A 19,758-nucleotide genomic window follows, 5' to 3' on the forward strand; every position below is an offset into this window, starting at 1 on the left:
GGACGGATCAAGGGAACTTCCACTTCAGATGCCTCAAGCATAAGAATAGCAGTAGTTGGCTACCACCTCCCTCCCAACCTGGCGTCATAAAGCCAGCTCCTCCACCACTAACCCTAGTAAGTATTTATTACCCTGACAGTTACCAGGCTCCACTCCTTATTTGACCTTGTAACCTTCCACCACCACCACCTTACAACCACTGGGTATACAGATGAAGCATCTTCCAACACCCCTGCCCTGGCAAATAATGCATGGCCACACAAACCTTGTGCCAGAGACCCTGGCCACCTCCCCAGGGGCATGAATACCCATTTCCCCCCCAAAATTGAACTAGTTCTCCAAAGCTGTTCCCAGGTGTTATTTGCCCATGCACTCATCTCCAATGGAAACCCTGCATTGCACTCACTTGTGCCTGGCTACGTTTCCCTACCTCAAGTCCAGTTAGTTGCAAAAGACCAGACTACCCCAGGGGCAGCAGTTTTGTAGGTCGGTAAAGGATCAGGGGATCTGGGAGAAGTTGGAGGAGACAGTGCATATGACCAAAACAAACTATGAAATTCTCAAAAATTAATAAAAAGGAAAAATATTAATGTAGACTAGTCATGGGAAGAATGGAATGGATAGGATGTGGGTCTTGAGGAATGTCAATTAGAAAATCAAGTACTTAAAATGCTATAACAATGTACTATCCTGTCTTTGGGCTAGTGAGACCTTTATGCTCGTGTCTTTGTGACTGTGTCATATGGCCTTTAGATATTTACACTTGCCTTCAAAAGCCACATGAGGCCCTGTGACAGCAAAGTACATTGTGATGTGCAATGGGGATACCTTATGAAAAAATAACTTATGAAAAGAGCACAGAAGCTGCCCGGTCTCATCCCCGGTCTCATCAAGGTTCTATGGGGCCTTCCCCTACATCTTTCGTAAGCCACACCTTTCTTTGTGGTTTAACTTCCTTCTACCTAATCAAGACACAGGAAGTTGCACCAGCAAGAAAATTCCACACCTTGGGCTCCAAGGATTTAACATCTGAAATGCATGTGAGGGCCCTTTAAGAGGTGCTGGTGATTTTCACACTTCTCCCAACACCTACAAGGAGTGGGGTCCCATTAGTGAAATCTGCATTGGTCTTTGATTTATGCCTTCTATATAGATCTTGTAAGTCCATTGGGATTTTGCCTTCATATTGATTCCCCACTTCATCATGGACTCTCTATTGCCACTAACCTGATCTGACCTTTCATCTACTCCAGGAATACCCTGAGACTTTAATATACTTATACAGAAATGTGCCCACCTAATAACTTATGCATGGCTTCCAGATGTTGAAACAGTGAACAGAGGCACTCTGACTATAGATTGATGATGAAGATCAGTGGGGAACATTTCAAGGACAGGGTCTTTGTTATTCAACATGATTACCAATAAAGTTAAATGATCAATAAATTAGTCAACTAAATGGTGGTTAGACATTCTATAATGTAATTGAATTTTAATAGCTCTTTATTTTTCCACATCTTCCCAATACCTGAGCTAGCAAATATAATGTCCAGGCATTTAGACCAAAATAGATTCCCTGCCTGCCTAGAATTATTTAAAACAAAATGTCTGACATAGAGAGATACAGTGACAAAGCCTAGGCAGGGCCTGGAAAAAATGAGTATTTCTTAGGGCCTCAGAAATTAAAGTCCTGATCAGCACAAGGAAGTTATCTTCTTAACACCCACACAATACCCATGTTCATAGTTTTTTACAAAAAAATTCTAAAATTTGACAAACTATAATACTTTTATGAGTCTCCATAGTAACATTTCTATATATGCAATGTACATATCTATATATGCCAGAGCAAATTCCCTGGGGAAATTATTATTATATTAATCAACAGTGAGTCATTTATAATTATAGTTTGGGATCTTTTATTTTTAAAAAGATCTACTTTCATTTGTATAATGGCCTAAGCTTATTTTTGCTTAAATTTCACATCATAATTCAGAATAGGAAATTAGACTGGAAAGTTGTTTTTTAAACAAAGAATTGTGTTTCCAAAAAGAGAAAATGAAAGAACAAATGGGCAGAACAATGCCAATAATTACACGTGGCAGGGTTTAATAACCAAGCAGCTTCTTCCAGATGCTCCTGTGGGTGGGACAAAACATTTGAACACATTTTCAAGCCAGTTGGTGAGTTATTGAGTATTAGTAATCTTTATTACAGGTTGAATTTTAGAATATGTGATTCATCTATTTGTAGTGGAAATCAAAAGGGCACTCATAGTCTAGCATTTGACTTGTGACCTGAGTCACCTGAAGGGCACTTCCAGAGTACTGTAGACCTCCAACGGAGAAAGCTAGTGGGGAAAAAACCTGCAAGAAGCAAAGAAAACAATGTGCATGATCCCTGAAAACAGAGCTTAATATCTACTGATCACCAATAAAACAAAATAAGACAAACTATCAGTTTCTACATGGACAAAACTAACTGAGAAGCCCCTTACCAGACTAAGCCTAAAAACATTTTAATTAAATAACAAGCTCACCTGAGGTATTAAATCAGCATGGAGCCCAGTAAGCATGAGTGTCACCATTTTCCTCTCTCCTTTAATAAGCATCATCATTTTCTTTTCTCCTTTAATGACACTACCAGGAAACGAGATGGAAATATGAAGGAGGTTTTTTAAAGGCTGAATTGACACTTCATATCTTTGTTTAACCCCAGATATTGTTATTGTCACAATAAGCAGTGAATAATACTCAGTAACTGATAGGATGATTCTACCACCAACCCCAGAATTCAAGAAAAAGTTTGAACAAATTTATAATAATACTTTAATGTTATATTTAAACTATCAAAATAGGTAAGTCACCTTCCCCAGGTAAATTATGAAGACAGAATGAATGGTATACTCTCTGGAACCCAGCTACCTACATTATAGGAGATTACCTTCATCTTAAGCACAATAGGTCAATTTTCATCATATCATGACTTTTGTTCAACTCAAAAAGAAATGCTATCTTTGTGAGCCTATAGAATCTATAAAACCAGAAGCTTAACTATCAGCATCTTGCATACTGAGATCTACACAAAATAGCTACACAATCAATATTTATTGGAGACACAACAGAATGACAAGGAAATGGACAACAGAGAAAGTACCCAAGAGTCCTCTCTCTCTCTCTCTCTCTCTCTCTCTCCCTCTCTCTCTCTCTCTCTCTCTCTCTCTCTCTCTCTCTCGTTACCATAGATACCATAGAACTTTTGTAAAAGTTACTGAAATTACTACCCACCCTTGGGGAATGGCTTTCAAAGAAAGGAAGGTAGAGCACAGTATAAATGGTTAAAGGGAAAATGAAACAGGAAAGGTTGCATTGGGTGGTGTGGAAGGTAGTGTAGAGGAGTATGAAGAGGAATAAATAACACAAAGGGCATTTTAACAGCACACATTGAAACCTACTATTGTAGGATACCTGCTTTTGGTTTTGGTTATCCTTCAGAACTTGACGATAACATGCTACTTCTTGAGGACACCATAGGTTTGAATCACAAAATATAATAATTTCAAGCTAGTACAAACATGAAAGCTTCATTCCTACTCACTAATATTTGTGGTGCTGGAAGATGCTAGGCATGCTACCAAAGGAGAAAAGTAAGTATTAAATATACACAACTGTGCACTTACAACAATCACTTTCCTAGAAAGGAATTCCCACTTATGTGACAGTGGCACAAACCTCATGGTAGTAACCGACCACTTTCTGCTTGGATTGAAGAACCATGTTAATATATATATATATATTACTGTCTCTTCCAAGGCAAGGTTCAGGGTTCATCAAAAAAGTGGGTGTTTGTGTAAGAGTCATGACTAAATCTGAGCACAGGAGGACAACTTCACATATTAATTCACAGTGGTTGTGTTAGCATGCACAAAGCCTGAAAAGCTCAAGCCAGACCAATTTACCATGTAGAGAAGGAAGTAGGACACACAACCAGCCCTAGCCTTGGAGTGATTAACAGTTGTTAGATACTGAGAAATGAACGGTCCATTTCCTCTAAGAGTGTAAGCCCTGATAAGTCAAAGAGGTTCCAGTAGAATATCACACATCCATGAATGTTTTTAGTAGCACCAATTAGTCTTCCAATGATTTAGAAGAAAGAGCATACAACTTCCTGAACAGAACACCAACAGCCCAGGCCTTAAGGTCAACAATTAATAAATGGGACCTCATGACGCTGAAAAGCTTCTGTAAGGCAGGAGACACTATCAGTAGAACAAAGCAACAGCCTACAGACTGGGAAAAGATCTTCATCAACCCTACATCTGACAAAGATCTAATACCCAAAATACATAAAGAACTCAAGAAATTAAACACCACAAAAATAAAACCAAATAACCCAATTGAGAAATGGGGCTCAGAATTAAACAGAGAATTCTCAATAGAGGAATATCAAATGGCTGAGAAACACTTAAAGAAATGTTCAACCTCCTTAGCCATCAGGGAAATGCAAATCAAAACGACTCTGAGATTCCATCTTACACCCATCAGAATGGCTAAGATCAGAAATTCAAGTGACACCACATGCTGGCGAGGATGTGGAGAAAGAGGAACACTCCTTCATTGCTGGTGGGAATGCAAACTAATACAGCCACTTTGGAAATCTATCTGGCACTATTTCAGAAAACTGGGAATAGGGCTTCCTCAAGACCCAGTTATTCCACTCCTTAGAATATACCCAGAAGATGTTCTAGCACACAACAAGGACATATGCTCAACCATGTTCATAGCAGCCTTATTCATAATAGCCAGAACATGGAAACAGCCTAAGTGTCCCTCAGTAGAAAATGGATAAAGAAGCTGTGGTATATTTACACTATGGAATACTACTCAACTATTAAAAACAAGGAATTTCTGAAATTTGTAGACAAATGGATTGAACTAGAAATGATCATAATGAGTGAGTTAACCCAGAAGTAGAAAGACTCAAATGATATATACTCATTTATATCTGGACACTAGCCCAAGGGGCATGCTCCATGAAAGTCTTCACTTACCAGGAAAGTGGGATAGAGGTGAGGACATCCTATTGGGACTCTAGGTAAGAGAAGTATAGGAGATTGGGGAAATAGAAGGATCCAGAGGGTCCTAGAAACCTACAAAAATAACACTATGATGGGCAGATCTGGGCCCAGGGGTTCTGCTCAAGCTATGGCACCAAACAAGGACAATATGTGCAGTGAGCATAAAATCTCTACCCAGATCCAGCTAATGGACAGGATATTCTCCACAGTTAAGTGGAAAGTGGGGACTGACTTCCACACAAACTCTGGTGCCCCATATTTGACCACGTCCTCTTGATGGGGAGGCCTGGTGGCACTCAGAGGAGGGATAGCAGGCTACCAAGAAGAGACTTGATACCCTAGGATCATATAGAGGGGGAGGAGGTCCCCTTCAGTTACAGTCATAGGGGAGGGGAGTAGGGGGAAAGCAAGAGGGAGGGAGAAGGGATGGGATAACAATTGAGATATAATATGAATATTATCAATTTTAAAAGATAATAAAAATAAAATAAAAAAGAAGAAAGGGCATAAATGGGTATGTGAGGGAGGGGGCTGGTAACTATATTTTTACAGTGCCCATGAATTTGAGAGGTACAGGAGTCAGGGTGGAGTACTGGAGGAACTGGAGAGAGGAAAAGAGGTGTGGAAATGACGTAAATATAGCTACTCACATATTAAATTCTCAAAACAATATAAATTTTTATAAAGACATGCTGCTAATATCAAATGTTCAGTGTAAGGCGCGGCCACACCCGATAATGGCGGCGACCGTTACCACTTGGCGGCAACTGTTAACACTCCCGCACATGCGCAGACATAAGCCCTCTCAATGTACCCCTCCCGAACAGGAGTATGCAAATGAAGCACTCCAACATGGCCCACTCAACTGCAGGCATGCTAATGAAGCATACTAATGGGGCATGCTAATGAGGCATGCTAATGAGGCATCCAAATGTAACCAATGAGACTTTGACATGCCACGTCCAGACAGTATTTAAACGGCGTGCTCGCAGGCATGTGGGGTGTTTCGATTTAGCTTCAAGGATGCTCCCAATAAAGCGCGATTGAGAAGGATCCTGGTGTCTGCATTGTTCCTGCCGGCAGGAGGGTGCGACAGTTCAGTAAACACTTATTGTGTAAAGTAATCCATATCTGTGTATCAGAGCTGTACATAGAAACCCATTTCCTAGATTTATGAAACTGTTCAAAGTCATGTCACATTGTGTGTACCACTTGCCTTCTCCATTACAGTGTGTCAGAATTCCTTGCCTCATGTTTTTAACCTGTACTTGGCATCTGCCTAATGTGAAGATGGCATCCTTTCAAATATTTACATGTTGGTTGCATGTATTTCTCTAGCAAAATGTGAATGTCAACATCAATATTTTATGATTTCCTCTTGGGTTATCTGCTTCCCCTCATTTATTTATAGTAATATTTTATATATGCGTGTACATTCCTAGCTGACACAATTTTAAAACACACATTTTAAAGTCATAAAATTATTTGACGAGTAGAAACTTTCACCTTTGCATATAGTTAAACTCATGAGCATTTTCTCTTGTAGCTTTGATTTTGTGATTGCTTAAAGAGGAACCTATAGTGGAAATTTTGATGTCTTTAAAAACTCAGTTTTGTTATGTAAACATGCTTTTGTTTTAATTCCAGTTGTGTGATATGAGTGATTCAGATTTTCCACAGAAGCAAATTATTTGCCTCATGTGGGCTCTAAGAGGGGCTATCTGTCACCTACAGATAGTTTAATTCTGAGGACTCTGGAGAAGGAGTAAATGCCAATGCCCAGTGAGAACAGGGGGCTCTGAGAAAGAAGAATGCTCCCCCCTCACCACCACCACCACCACCACCACCCACCAGAACCACCACCACCACCACCACTACCACCACCCACCACCACCACCAGATCCACCAACACCAACACCACCCAACAGCACTAACACCACCCAACACCAACACCACTAACACCACCCAACACCAACAACACCCAACAACACCAACACCACTACCACCCACTAACAACAGCACCCACCACCACCACCGATGGGAACCACCACCACCAACACCACCAACACCACCCACAAACACCAACACCACCCAACACCAACACCAACACCACCACTACCACCACCCACCACCAACACCTACCAGAACCACCACCTCCAACACCACCACCACCACCCACCACCAACACCAACACCCAACACCAACACCAACACTACCACCACCCACCAGAACCACCACCACCACCCACCAGAACCACCACTCTATCACCCACCACCACCACTCACCAGAACCACCACCAACACCAACACCAGAACCACCAACACCACCCAACACCACCAACACCAACACCAACACCAACACCCAACATCAACACTCAACACCAACACCAAAACCACAACTACTATCACCCACCACCACCACTCACCAGAACCACCACCAACACCAGAACCACCAACACCAACACCAACACCACCCAACAACACCAACACTACCAACAACAACAACAACACCCAACACCAACACCAAAACCACCACTACCACCACCCACCACCTACCAGAACCACCAACACCAACACCACCAACACCAACACCAGAACCAACAGCACCCAACACCAACACCAACACCCAACACCACCAATACCACTACCACCCACTAACAACAACACTCACCACCACCACCACCCACTAACAACAACAACAACATTCACCACTACCCACCACTACCACTCACCACTCCCCATATCTCTTGGTTGCTGTTGATGGACTTTGATGGGGAAAAGTTAGATATTGTAGAAAGGAGGGTTTGACTTACCCAAGGAACTATGGCCCTAACCAGCAGAAAGCAGCTAAGATAGACTCTCCCCCCTCTCCCCACTAACCTTCTTTCTCTCTTAACTGGTATTGGAGTGTTGGCAGGGGTTGGGATGGAGAAGAAAGGAGATATAAGAACCCAATAAAATAGTTTTAGAAAGCACACCTTCAGGAACCTACATGAAAGTCTAGAATAGAGTCACCTAAGTAATGATCTAAGGATTTTAAGGCATTCCTTTTAGCTTTGAATCCTTGAATTCACCTAGAGCTAAATTTGGTCTTCAATAAAAATTGTGTTTACTATAAAATTTACACAAGTAATTTAATAATAATTTTGAATGTAATTCAGAATGAGAATGAAGACTTTTGTAGACAAATTAGATGTCAGTCAATCTTGTGAAGAATCTAAAAGTCTCCTCAGAACAATTGGGGGACCAAGTACCATTCTACAGGAATGAACTATCTAGCAACTATGCCAAGTTACTAAACTCTCTGTATTCAGAGAAGAGCCTTGGAATCTGAATGCTGATACCGACCTGGGAGGGACACTGAAAAGGCAGAAGGAGGTAACACATGTGAACTGCCTAGCTCTAGCCATGACAAGCATGGAGCACACAGTACATATCCTACACAATCCAGAACAGCAAGTGCCAAGTGCCTCAGCAACTGTCTATCCAGAACAGCTTTCTCAGCCTGTCTCCTTTATGGAGACATAAAGCTGTGTGCAAAAGCAGCTGGGTCACCAAGGCCACAAAGTAAAGGAACTATTCTTCTTTATTAAAGGAAGTTGTTGGAGTAATATGAAGAGGAATCATGCCAACATCACAGTTGCATGTTCTCTTTTGGTGTTAGCATTAGGAGTGGGTGGCCTTAGATTCTGTGGTTCATGGAATTCCTGGGGTTCTATGCTGAATGCTTTCAGTCCCATAGAGAGAAGCCTTGCTCTTCTCTTACCTCCACATGCCCTTGTGGGCTTCCCCATCCACTTCTTACTGCCAGTTTCTGGACCTCCCCACCCCAACAATGCTGTTACTTTATCATAATATAACTCAGGTAACTGTACTTGTAAGAATTGCTCTCACCTGGAGCTCAATATCTGAAGGCTTACCTAACTTCTCGAAACACAACCAACCTCTCCTCTCATACCATGCAGCAACCCCTGGGAATAAAGTCTGAAAAGGATTAGAGGATGACGAGGGCTACCTGACCTTCAACATTTAAAGAGTTATACAGAGTTCTGGCTGTTTCTGCATTGTATACATTCGCACGTATGTGAGCATGAACAAATATGTATACATACAAGAGAAATTGTGACTCACATTTTATCTAACATCAGTGGCGTTTTATGTACAACGCCAATCCTTGACATTTTCATGACCAAAAGTGCCTCTGAATTTCTCCATTATTTGTATCGCTTATATCACTATAGAAAGTGAGTGTGTTTGAAAGAGTTAAAGAGTTTTTTTTTAAAAAGAGATAGTTAGGGCAGGAAGTGTAGTTCACTGATACAGCACTACCAATCGAGTATATCCAAGATTACTTCACCCATATCATCCACACAGGTGCACTCGCGTGCACGCGCGTGTGCGCACGCGCGCGCGCGCGCGCACACACACACACACACACACACACACACACACACACACACACCGCAGTTGGTTCCCTCAGTTGGTTTCATGAAAGAGCCCGCCTCCTACATCTATCTACAACTCCCCTGCCTAGGCAGTTCTGTCATTGACTTCTCTGGAAACATGTTTCCAGTAACCGCTGGGCTAGATGGGGAAGTCATCTGGGAACTACTTGCTTCATTGACAGGAGAGGAAGGTGGGGAAATCTCCCAAATGGAACGTTGGCTCACGGCCTGTGTGGTTACTTTGGGACTGTCATCAGGACAGTTTCAATTGGCTGGTAAGGAAGAGGAATGTTTCTCAGTTTTCATGCTTGTGCAATGCAGTTTCAAAAGTAAGTGGGGAAAGCGTCTGTGCTTCTTTAGCACAGAACCCCAAGCTCATGTGAAAAGGCTATGGGTGTGCAACTAGGATGAAAATATGAGAAACGTCATGGATACCGACAAGACTGACACAGGGCTTGTTCTCTACAGTTTACCTCCAGCAGTCTGCACCCAACGCTGAGTGACCAGAGGGAAGCAGGAGTGGCCCCCAAACTGTAGGGCAGAGTGACGGTGAGTGAGGATATAGTGTGGATGAAGTGAGAGGGAAAGTTGTGCTGGCCTGCCACTGCCAGTCAATGAAAAAAAGAGGCCCCTGGAGTGGGGGATGATGGGACAGAGACTTGCGTCCAAATAATGTGCGCACATGCGCAGACAGGAATTTGAGCTGTTCAGACGTGAGATGGAACAGAAGTCTTGCTGAATTCTGTTCACTCAATGTGGAATGAAAAAGAGGAAGTGCTGGTCACACAGGAACTTCGCTGCTAAAGCTCTTCATCTCGGTCTTCTATGTGGTCTGAGATATACAACAAAGTAAAGGCAATTCTGGACCCCTCCGTGATTTAGGATTATAGGTCAGGCACAGACACTGTGAGCTAATGAGCAAGTGAAGCCATGTGGAAAAGAGCTAAACTCAAGGAGAACCCAGCTCCCTTTGTCCTCACCCTGCCCCTCCATTCTCCCAGCTCGCTACATCCCCGCACAAACCCTCACGTCTCACTCTCCTTCATGTTTCTATTTCCAGAATATCAGGAAGTGTCCCATTTAAATAAATTCAGAATTATGTCACATCTCATTTTTCCCTAGAAAATTCAAGTAAAATGCAAATTAAAAGAGAAAGATGGGAGAAATGTTGTAAATTCTGTTGTCTGGAGAGACTGCCCAGTTTGGTCCTAGACCAGATGCTTCAGTGATTCTTAACAGCTTGTTAGGAAGGCAGTTTAGACATCGGGCATCTCCATCACTGAATAAGAATGTGCATTTCATCAATTAGCACACAATATTTTCAGATACTTACAAGGTACACACAAATATTTAACACATAACATAAATTATCAAGCCAGAGTAATTATCATTACCCCTGATTCAAACAGCTAGGGTATCTTTTTTTATCACTCACCTCCCATGAGTAACCATTAACTGCCAATAGCTACTCGTAGAAGAGGGAGAGTGTTGATGGGCTCAGTTTTGTACAGGTCTTGTGAACAAGACGATAGGCCACCAACCATAGATGCTGTGGTTTCATGGTTGCAATGGCCGCATCATGTCCAAAAGACATTGTTAGCAGCACTCTTCCCCGCCCTCTGGTTCCTGGAGTCTTTCTACCTCCTCTTCTCTTAAGTTAGCAGTCACTTCATTCTCAGCATTTCGACCAGCTGTGTTTCTCTGCCTTAACCATCACCTGCAGCAAACAGAAGATTTTTCTGACCAAAAGTGAGAAGCAGCACTAATCTACAGAGAGAAACAAAACAAAACAAAACCAAAACAACAACAACAACAACAACAAAAAACTATACGGTAGATTGGCCCCGCATCTATTTACCAAAACAATAGTGGTAGGTCTGTCCCCTTGCAACTTCTTGCCCAAGGACTGTGACTTTGTAAACTAAAAATTGATGGACTTTTACCCAGGTTTATAGAGCCATACATGGCTTCCCTCCTTGAGAGTGGGTTTCAAATATAATCAGAAAGAATTGGGCGACCTCATGACACTCGTACCACTAGTGCACCAATGGGCACATCTCGCCAAGCAGATTGGTATTGGCTCTCAGGATTCACAGTTGGGTGTGACTTTGATGACTTCCCAGCTAAGGTGGATTGCATAGTGTGTTGTGGCACTATGGACGCTAGACAACAAGCAGGACACTTCCAATTCAGCTCAATCATGAACATGTATATGTTCCGAAAGTAAAATCTGTGTTTTAGGTGTGTTTAGGATTGGCCTTACATCATTTAGTTATGATGGGCAACCAAGAGTGAAACAACTTTGTAATTTCTATACGCCAAAATTACTCAGGCTCTTTGAGCTATCTTGAAACATTTGGTAAATCTAGGTAGACTATAATCCACTTACTGTGCTATAAAACACTAGAATCAATTCTTCCTGCTTGACTGCATTGTCTCACCTTTCTCTAAACACCTTGTCCCTACACTTCTAATGCCCTAACAGCCACTATTCCAGTTTCTATTTCTATGAAATCAACTGTTTTTTTACCACCCACAAATGAGAACATGTAATAACTATATTCCTGGGCCAGCTTTATTTCACTAACATAATGTTAAAGTTTAAACACAAACTGTCCTCCACAGGTGTGTGTGGTTCTCTTTGACCATTGGATACTGTTTCAGGAGCTTGTGAAACTTTTAAGAAGGGTCTAACTGGAGTGTGTGACATCTTAGGAGGTGACCTTGAGGTTTAAAGTCCACCCCCGCCCCCCCTTTCTTTTTTTGTCTTTTCTCTGCTCATGATCAACTAAAATGTTAGCAAGTAGCCTCATGGCTCCTACATCCATGTTTTAATAGTCATGATAGCTGGTCCTATAAAATGAGAGGCAAAATAAACCATTCTTCCTTTAAGTTGTTTCTTGTCAGGCACTTTGTCACAGCAATGAAAAAAAAGGTAACTAATACACAGAGCATCTCCCAGGTTGTGGCTTCCTCCCAGTAAATCTTTACCACAGTCACTAATAGCTATCGAAATAATAATAATAATAATAATAATAATAATAATAATAATAATAATTACTAATAATAATTACTACTACTACTAATAACGAATAACTACTAAGCTGCAGCTGCTTTTATTTTCATATCTTATTATCTGTGGTCCTAACGGTTGGCTATATATCTATATCAAGAATAGCAAGAAAGGCAAACTAAAATATATTTTGTTCCTAATATTTGATTAGCCAATTTTCTATCATTGTGACAAAATAACTAAGATAAGAATATTAAAAAGCAGAAAGGTTTAGGGCTTGGAGTAGCAGAGTGGAAGAGCACTCATCTAGTATTATAAATGGTCTTGTAGTCTGTCCTCCAGGACCACAAAGTAAAACAACAACAAGAAGGAATATTTTATTGGGGTTGATGTGTTCAAAGGGTCCGTTCCATAATCACTTGGTTCCATTAGGAACCCATTAGGTTCTGTCTGGCAACTCAGTTATCATATTGGGAGCATGTGACCAAAAGGACCTTGTCACTTCATGGTATAGGAAGGGTTAAAGGTCACAGTATCCCCTCTACATGATTTCCACAATTATATGACTTCCTCCTAAATGTCTTACTTTCTAAATACTTCCACACTTCTCAATAATGCCATGTGCTACAGAATAAAATTTCAACACATGACCCTTTAGGGACATTTAAGGGCAAATTGTAGCACTACTCAAAGTGTGACTCTCAAATTACAGCATCATCTGTGAGTTTGTTAGAATGCAAAATTTGGCTTTCACCTAAATCTACTACTTCTACATTTTAACAAGTTTTTTTCTCCAGGTGATATGAGTGAGCACATTAATGTTTGAGAAGCTCTTGCCAAGAAAATGATGAAATCACATATCCTATTCAGTGATACCAACTGCACTTTGTCAAGTGAACACTTTCTATCCTAGAACAGTAAGTCAAACAAGATATATTAAGAATATTTATTGTTTTCAATTTATCTTCCCTGCTTCTCTAATCCTTTTCTAGTGACTTGTGAAAAGAGTGAAGAAAGTATTGACTAGTCTGCCCATCCACAGGCTGTGGGCAGATTAGAACTTATCCCAGCCAGGTGCATAAGCCAGCCCAATATAGAAATAAAAGATCATTCTTTTTTCTTCTAAAACACCATAAAATACAAAAACCAAAACAACAACAACAAACTAGATCACTCCTATGTCTTCTCTGACTTAGGTAAGAATATATCAATCACAAATAACATTTTTCAAAGAGACAGAGAAATAAACTGAGATTAAACTTTACTACATTTATTTCACCAAACCTTCCTCTGCAAATACAAATATGTGTCTAGCTTTCTGGCTCGTTAATATTATGCTCTTCTACTCTACAGTGCTCTGATATATCAACCTTATATTTATGAAAGTCAAATAGATACATTTTTACTTTTTGACATAAAAACAATTTAGTGGTGTCAAGTATCCATGTGTTCTAATGCTTTTGATGAGCAATAGTTATTAGTCAGCCACTTAGATACTTCAAATCACTTCCATAGTATACAACAGGATCCCGAGTCTTATGGCCCAACCACTGGCAGCAGAATGAAGCTATTCTCTACCTCACCTTCACCCATGTTAAACCTAAAACACAGTCTCCAATATGAGTGCATTTGTAGCTACTCGCCTATTTTTAGGCTACTTTTGTAGGATTAATAGCAACTCTTGGCATCTCTAACCTAAGAAAATGAACTGCAAGCAAGTTTAGTGTCAGGGAGAGTCAAAACATTGGTTTTCTTCAGGCTTCTGTTATAAGAACAAGGGGGCATGGTGGGCACACATCTTTAATCCCAGAACTTTGGAGGCAAAAGCAGGTGGATCTGTGAGTTTGAGCCTGGTCTATAAAGAGAGTTACAGGACAGGCAAGGCAAAAATAAAAAATAAAATAAAAAAAAGGAAGGAAGGAAAAAAAGAAAACATTATAAATCATTATAAATACTAAGCAATAACCTCCAAAGCCCAGGAAACTGAAGGATGAAGGAAGGGGCTGCCTCTGAATTTCTGATGGACTGCAGTCAGTGTTCTGCTCAGTATCCACCAATATTAGTCATCTCTACAAACACACGTGAACAACAAAGGGCCCAATTTAAACAAATATGTGAGAGCCATTGGCTAGTTCACAAAAGACATCTCCAAGGAGTTCCTGTAACAAATGGGCAAAACTTTGAAATGAGAACAAAGAGTCAGTATTGCATAAGCTGGACGAAACTGAATTGGAACTTAATAGGAAAATATTTGCAAACAAAAGCTAATGAAATCTAGGGAAACTAGCTGGTTCCAATCAGCTTATACAACCTATCTTTCCAGCAACTTGGAGCACCAAAAATGTAGGATAGATGAAAAAGAAGATATGTCTCTTAAAAACTGTATTCTTGATTGTGGCATCCTCCCATGAAATGAAGACTGGTTGACCATTGATTATTGCCGTTTCTGTGAGGATTAGTGAAGAAACATACCAAGTAATTTATGCCACCTACAACACTTCCCAGCTTTGGACTTGTTTATATTAAAATTCATTTTAAATGACACAAACGCAGTTGGATATTGAGCTCATGGTGATAGCACAAAAGGAATTTGTCTTTTCTCCTTTTAACTCATTGAAGACGACAGTATTGTTCTGGTTTGATCTAAAAGCACAAAGATACTGATGCTATTTATAATTGTTTTAAAAGAAAAACAAATAGATGTAGGCTTAATTGTAAGGAGAAAGAGGATGTTTTTTTCTGAGTCTCATTTCTAGTTTCTTAAACTACCCAGGCAGGTTATAGTAAACTAGGAAATGTCATCTCTCTTATGGAAATCAGATCATTTCACAAAGTATGATATGGGAATTTGGTAACTCTCCATCACCAGAAGAAACTGGAAATTATCATTTTAAGGCAAGCATGCCAGACTTAGAAGACAATGTCTCATGTGTGTCTTACATGCAGATCCCAAACATTAATTTTTATGTATTTGCAGTATGTATGAGAGCGGGAATAAGCCGCGAGAATAAAGGTGAGACAAGAGAAGGAAAATAGAAGTATTAAGAGAAAGATATAGAGGAGAAAATGGAAATAGAATGTTAGTGGCATGAAAGCAGAGGGAGGACAGTGAGAGAAGAAGGGAGCTAAAAGGAAGGACAGGAAAGCGGGAGGGAGAAAACAGAGTGTGTGTGAAAATGCCATAATAAAAGGCATTATTTCACATATAAATTTAGAACTTAAAAAATTAGCCAGAATATTTGACTCCAAAAAAGGCTAAATACCTGAAAGCCTAAATTTGGTAACTTCTGCCTGAACCATAAACTGAATATTTAATTCCAGTTTGTTTCCTTGTTCTATGTAAATATGACCTAGTGTTGGATAACTGGTTTTAATATAACTCCCACTATACATTCTACACTATATTTTTCATTCTTTGGCTGGTTGGTTGGTTTGTTGGCTTTTAGAGACAGGGTTTCCTTTTGTAGCCTTCGCTGTCCTGGACTTGCTTTGTAAACCAGGCTGGCCTCAAACTCACAGTGATCTGCCTGCCTCTGCCTCCCGAGCACTGGGATTAAAGGCGTGTGCTACCACGCCTGGCTTACATTTTCGGTTCTTTAAAAATAATTTTCCAGTTTACTGAATCTCTCTTCAAAAGTGTTTAACCAACAATCAATTTTTTTTCATTTAAACAAATAATGATTTTCTGGTACACTATCAGTACTGGATATCCTGTTGTTGCCGTGTGTCATGGAGATCCTGCAGCTCTGGTTCTACAAGACCAACACCTTCATGCACTTCAGCAGTTCATTAAATGGGGTAGATGTTGGGATAGGCCAACTCCAAGCCCTGGATCTGAGCCTGTGTTGGTCAGCCAGATGTCTCTTCTTCACCTGCACCACCAGGGCCAGCTCTCCCACTTCCCCCAGGAGAGGAGTCAGGACAGGTCTCCAGCTTGTGGCAGCCTGTAAGAGGTGGAGCTGGTTCTCCCATGTACTTGCCATCAGAGTCAGCTTTCCCATGCTCATGCCACCAGGACCAGCTCTACCAAGCAGCCCAGACTAGGTGAAGGTGCAAGTATGATCTCCCAAGTACTACAGCCAGTGAGAAGCAAGGCCAGCTCTCCAGCACCACCCCAGAGACGGGTAGGGCCAGTTCTCCCACACAAGACTCCAGGGCCAGCTCTTCCACACTGCCCAGCCAAGGGAAGTCGGCCAGTTCTCCTGCCTGCCACAGGTGGCATCAGGAGGCAGGACAAAATGCTAATTCCTATGTGTGCCACTTTTTGTTGTGTCTTCCTAATTTTTTTCCTAATAGCATAACTTATTTTATTAGAGTTCATCCTTTGTGAAGAGTATAGTTCCGGTGAGAACCTTGATGACTTCTGGTTCTGTCACCTAAAAAGACAGATTCAACTGAGCCTCAGGAATTTTATCAGCTTGCTTATTAATCTCTCCCACAAATTCCCATGATAGAACTAATAAGTTTGGTGTCGTGTCCCATGCAGCCAGAGTTCCAGTGCCTACATATGAGCAGAGAAGAAATGAGGAAACACACATTCAATGCAGCTGGAATTGTGTGACTTTCTCTAACTGCCTTGACAGGAACCTTGGCATGTTTATAGCCCAAGAGGAGTAGTTGGCTAGTCTTTCTAGGAGGTCTCTGTAGGAGCGGTCTTCATTCATAAATACGTGGGAAGAGAAAGCCACAGTTGCTAGTCTCTGCACACATTGATCAGTTGTTCACAAAAACTCATACTCTGGCTCCCAAGGAAAAATTTGTCATTCCTTTTGAACCTGGCCCATATGGGTAACAGTCTTGTCAATTCGCCATTGATCAATTGGTCTTAAAGTCCTGGACAGGATTTGTTCACATCAAAAAAGACTCACTCAGGACTTCATACACTCAGGATTTCTTCCCCTCCCTTTAGTTTGGGCTCCTGCACTCAGCACAAATTTAGCCTTTGTGTATTAATTATAACAAATATTGTTGCTTCTCAAGTCTTGCGGGTAGAATTTCTTCACTTTCTTTCATAGTCATGACAGTTCTCAAGATTCTCAGAACAAAGAGGCTAAATTGCAGCTTTCTGTTCTTGTGGGTGAAGGGAACACAAAGAAAGCTGCCTTCTGCCTTTGACCTGGTTCATTTCCCTTCTGTCCTGGGCCTCAGGGCCTCTCGGCTCCTTACACACTAGTGTGGGCTGACCATGCAGTTAGCTTTGCCTCTTTCCTGTCATGTTGAAACTCCTCTTTCACTCAGAATACATAACAATGCTTTAAGGTGCAATGTGTTATAGTCAGTTGTCCTATTTATAGATGTGCCTTTAACATTTACCAGGCAAACATTTTTCAGTCATCTTCTGACATTTTGGGTGTTTTCATGTCTTCATGGTACCTAAAGATGCACACAAGTTTACCTACTGGGTAATATATTCAAATTTATAACTTGTTTGAGTTGTGCTTGATACTTGATACTTATATACAAATAAATTTGATTAAAGCAGAGTAGAAAAGAATAGAAATTATATTATGCATGCTTGTATACACATAATCACATTAACATCCGTATCTGTAGATCTATCATATTAGCATTTATAAATTAATGTTTGAACTTACCAGTTACCAGCCTACAATAAATTTTCCCTGTCCTTTCACAGTCACTTACAGATGTGCTGGCTGATGGAACTAGGAAAGGCTTGACAAGCATGGCCTTAGCAGAGACTGAATACAGCTATGCTCAGCCCTCTCACTTCAGCTCTGACGCTGTTAGCAAGTATCTCTTCACTATGAATCCAATGCCACACATTTTTCATGCTCTATACCCATTTTTGGTGATTTTGCTGTTTAAAAAGTCCTCTATTCATACTGACTGAAAGGCTATCTGGTGCCCCTAAACACAAGAAGGCTGTGGAATGGTGAGATGTGTCTTCTAAAGTGTGTGTGTGTGGGTGGGTGGGTGGGTGGGTGGGTGGGTGGTTTTTAAGCAGAAATACTTAAAATAGAATTCTGAGTTATGCATTGATGGGTTGTTGAAAATGTTATGACCAGAAGCTCAAAGGCCCTAATTCTGTTTTTCTCCTCCGAATGTTGCTTTGTGTTTATGACTTTGTGTAACACAACTACAGGAGATAATGAGATCAGAATTATATTCATGAAAGAAAGAAAGAAGTAAAGAAAGAAAGAAAGAAAGAAAGAGAAAAAAGAAATATATTCATATAAAGTAAGAAGAAATTAGAAAGAAAAGATTGAGTGATTACAGGATACATACATACACACACACATACACACACATCTGGAAATAAATAAATAAATAAATGATAGAAAGAAAGAGGAGAAGACTCACCAGGGAATACATTTTGATGATTTTCTGGAGGGGTAAACTTCAGGCCTCACAGATCTTAGACTGGTTTACTTTGCACCAACCTCAATTCCTTTCTATTGATCTGGTCTCCCTTAGGGGACCCAAAGAACAAAATCTTCCAACCTAGCATGAGAAAGCCCATGATTCACCTCCTTGGTAAGCCACATCTAGAGTGTTTGCTGACTGTGGTATTCCTTTGATTTTTCAGACTTCTAAAACATTTCTGAAAGATGCATTTGTGTCCTTTCAGCTTGTAAAACATTCTCTCCATTTCAGCTATCACAGAGGGCAAACTAACATGTTTTAAATTAAGCAGTAGCTTATGCTTGGATAACTGAATATTTAGTTAATATTAAAGCACTGGTTTTGGTTAGGCTTTCAGGACTAGTTTGGGAACAAACTTTAGAAGGAGGTAAGGAACCACACCCAGAGTTTACACATAGCAAGACCATAGAGCTCACAGGGTTATGAACAGTGCTCTATATTTGGCCTAACAGATATTTTGAGTAGTTCTGATATTTGGAAAGCAATGTTTTCTCTTTCATTCCCTATAATAATTTTCCCTAGGGGAGTTATAAACATAACACTCTTCATTCTGTTTTTCCAACACTATAAAGGGCGACAAATGGCCCTCCTTAGGAAGGTGGAGAAATTTAGCAAGCACGAGCCCTAGTTTAGTCAATCCCAAGGTTCCCTAACCTAATTTCATGGTGTATCCATGGCACTATGAACAGAGTTGTTGTACAAAAGGAACAGCAAACTACAAGTTCTCTCACACACAAAACATTATGGACTCTTTGAGCTTCAAACAACCGCTACTGATGGGTTAACATTGGGCTCCCATCTTCCCAGGGGGAGAACTACAACACTACCAGCACTGAATGT

General features: G+C 40.6%; 1 long non-coding RNA gene across 4 annotated transcripts in view; it reads left to right on the forward strand.

Moving 5' to 3' along the window:
• Nucleotides 1-18,469, forward strand: part of LOC311605571 — a 93,242-nt gene extending 74,773 nt beyond the window's left edge. For 3 of the 4 annotated variants that reach the window (XR_014782012.1, XR_014782013.1, XR_014782014.1), the window contains 3 exons: nucleotides 9,990-10,070; nucleotides 13,332-13,451; nucleotides 18,170-18,469. This is a non-coding gene — a long non-coding RNA (uncharacterized lncRNA). The remainder of the gene's footprint in view (nucleotides 1-9,989; nucleotides 10,071-13,331; nucleotides 13,452-18,169) is intronic. The other variant, XR_014782015.1, reaches the window with a different exon arrangement.
• Nucleotides 18,470-19,758: the final 1,289 nt, after the last annotated feature.

This window comes from Acomys minous, assembly GCF_964271855.1.
Source record: "Acomys minous genome assembly, chromosome: 9".
Taxonomy (NCBI): domain Eukaryota; kingdom Metazoa; phylum Chordata; class Mammalia; order Rodentia; family Muridae; genus Acomys; species Acomys minous.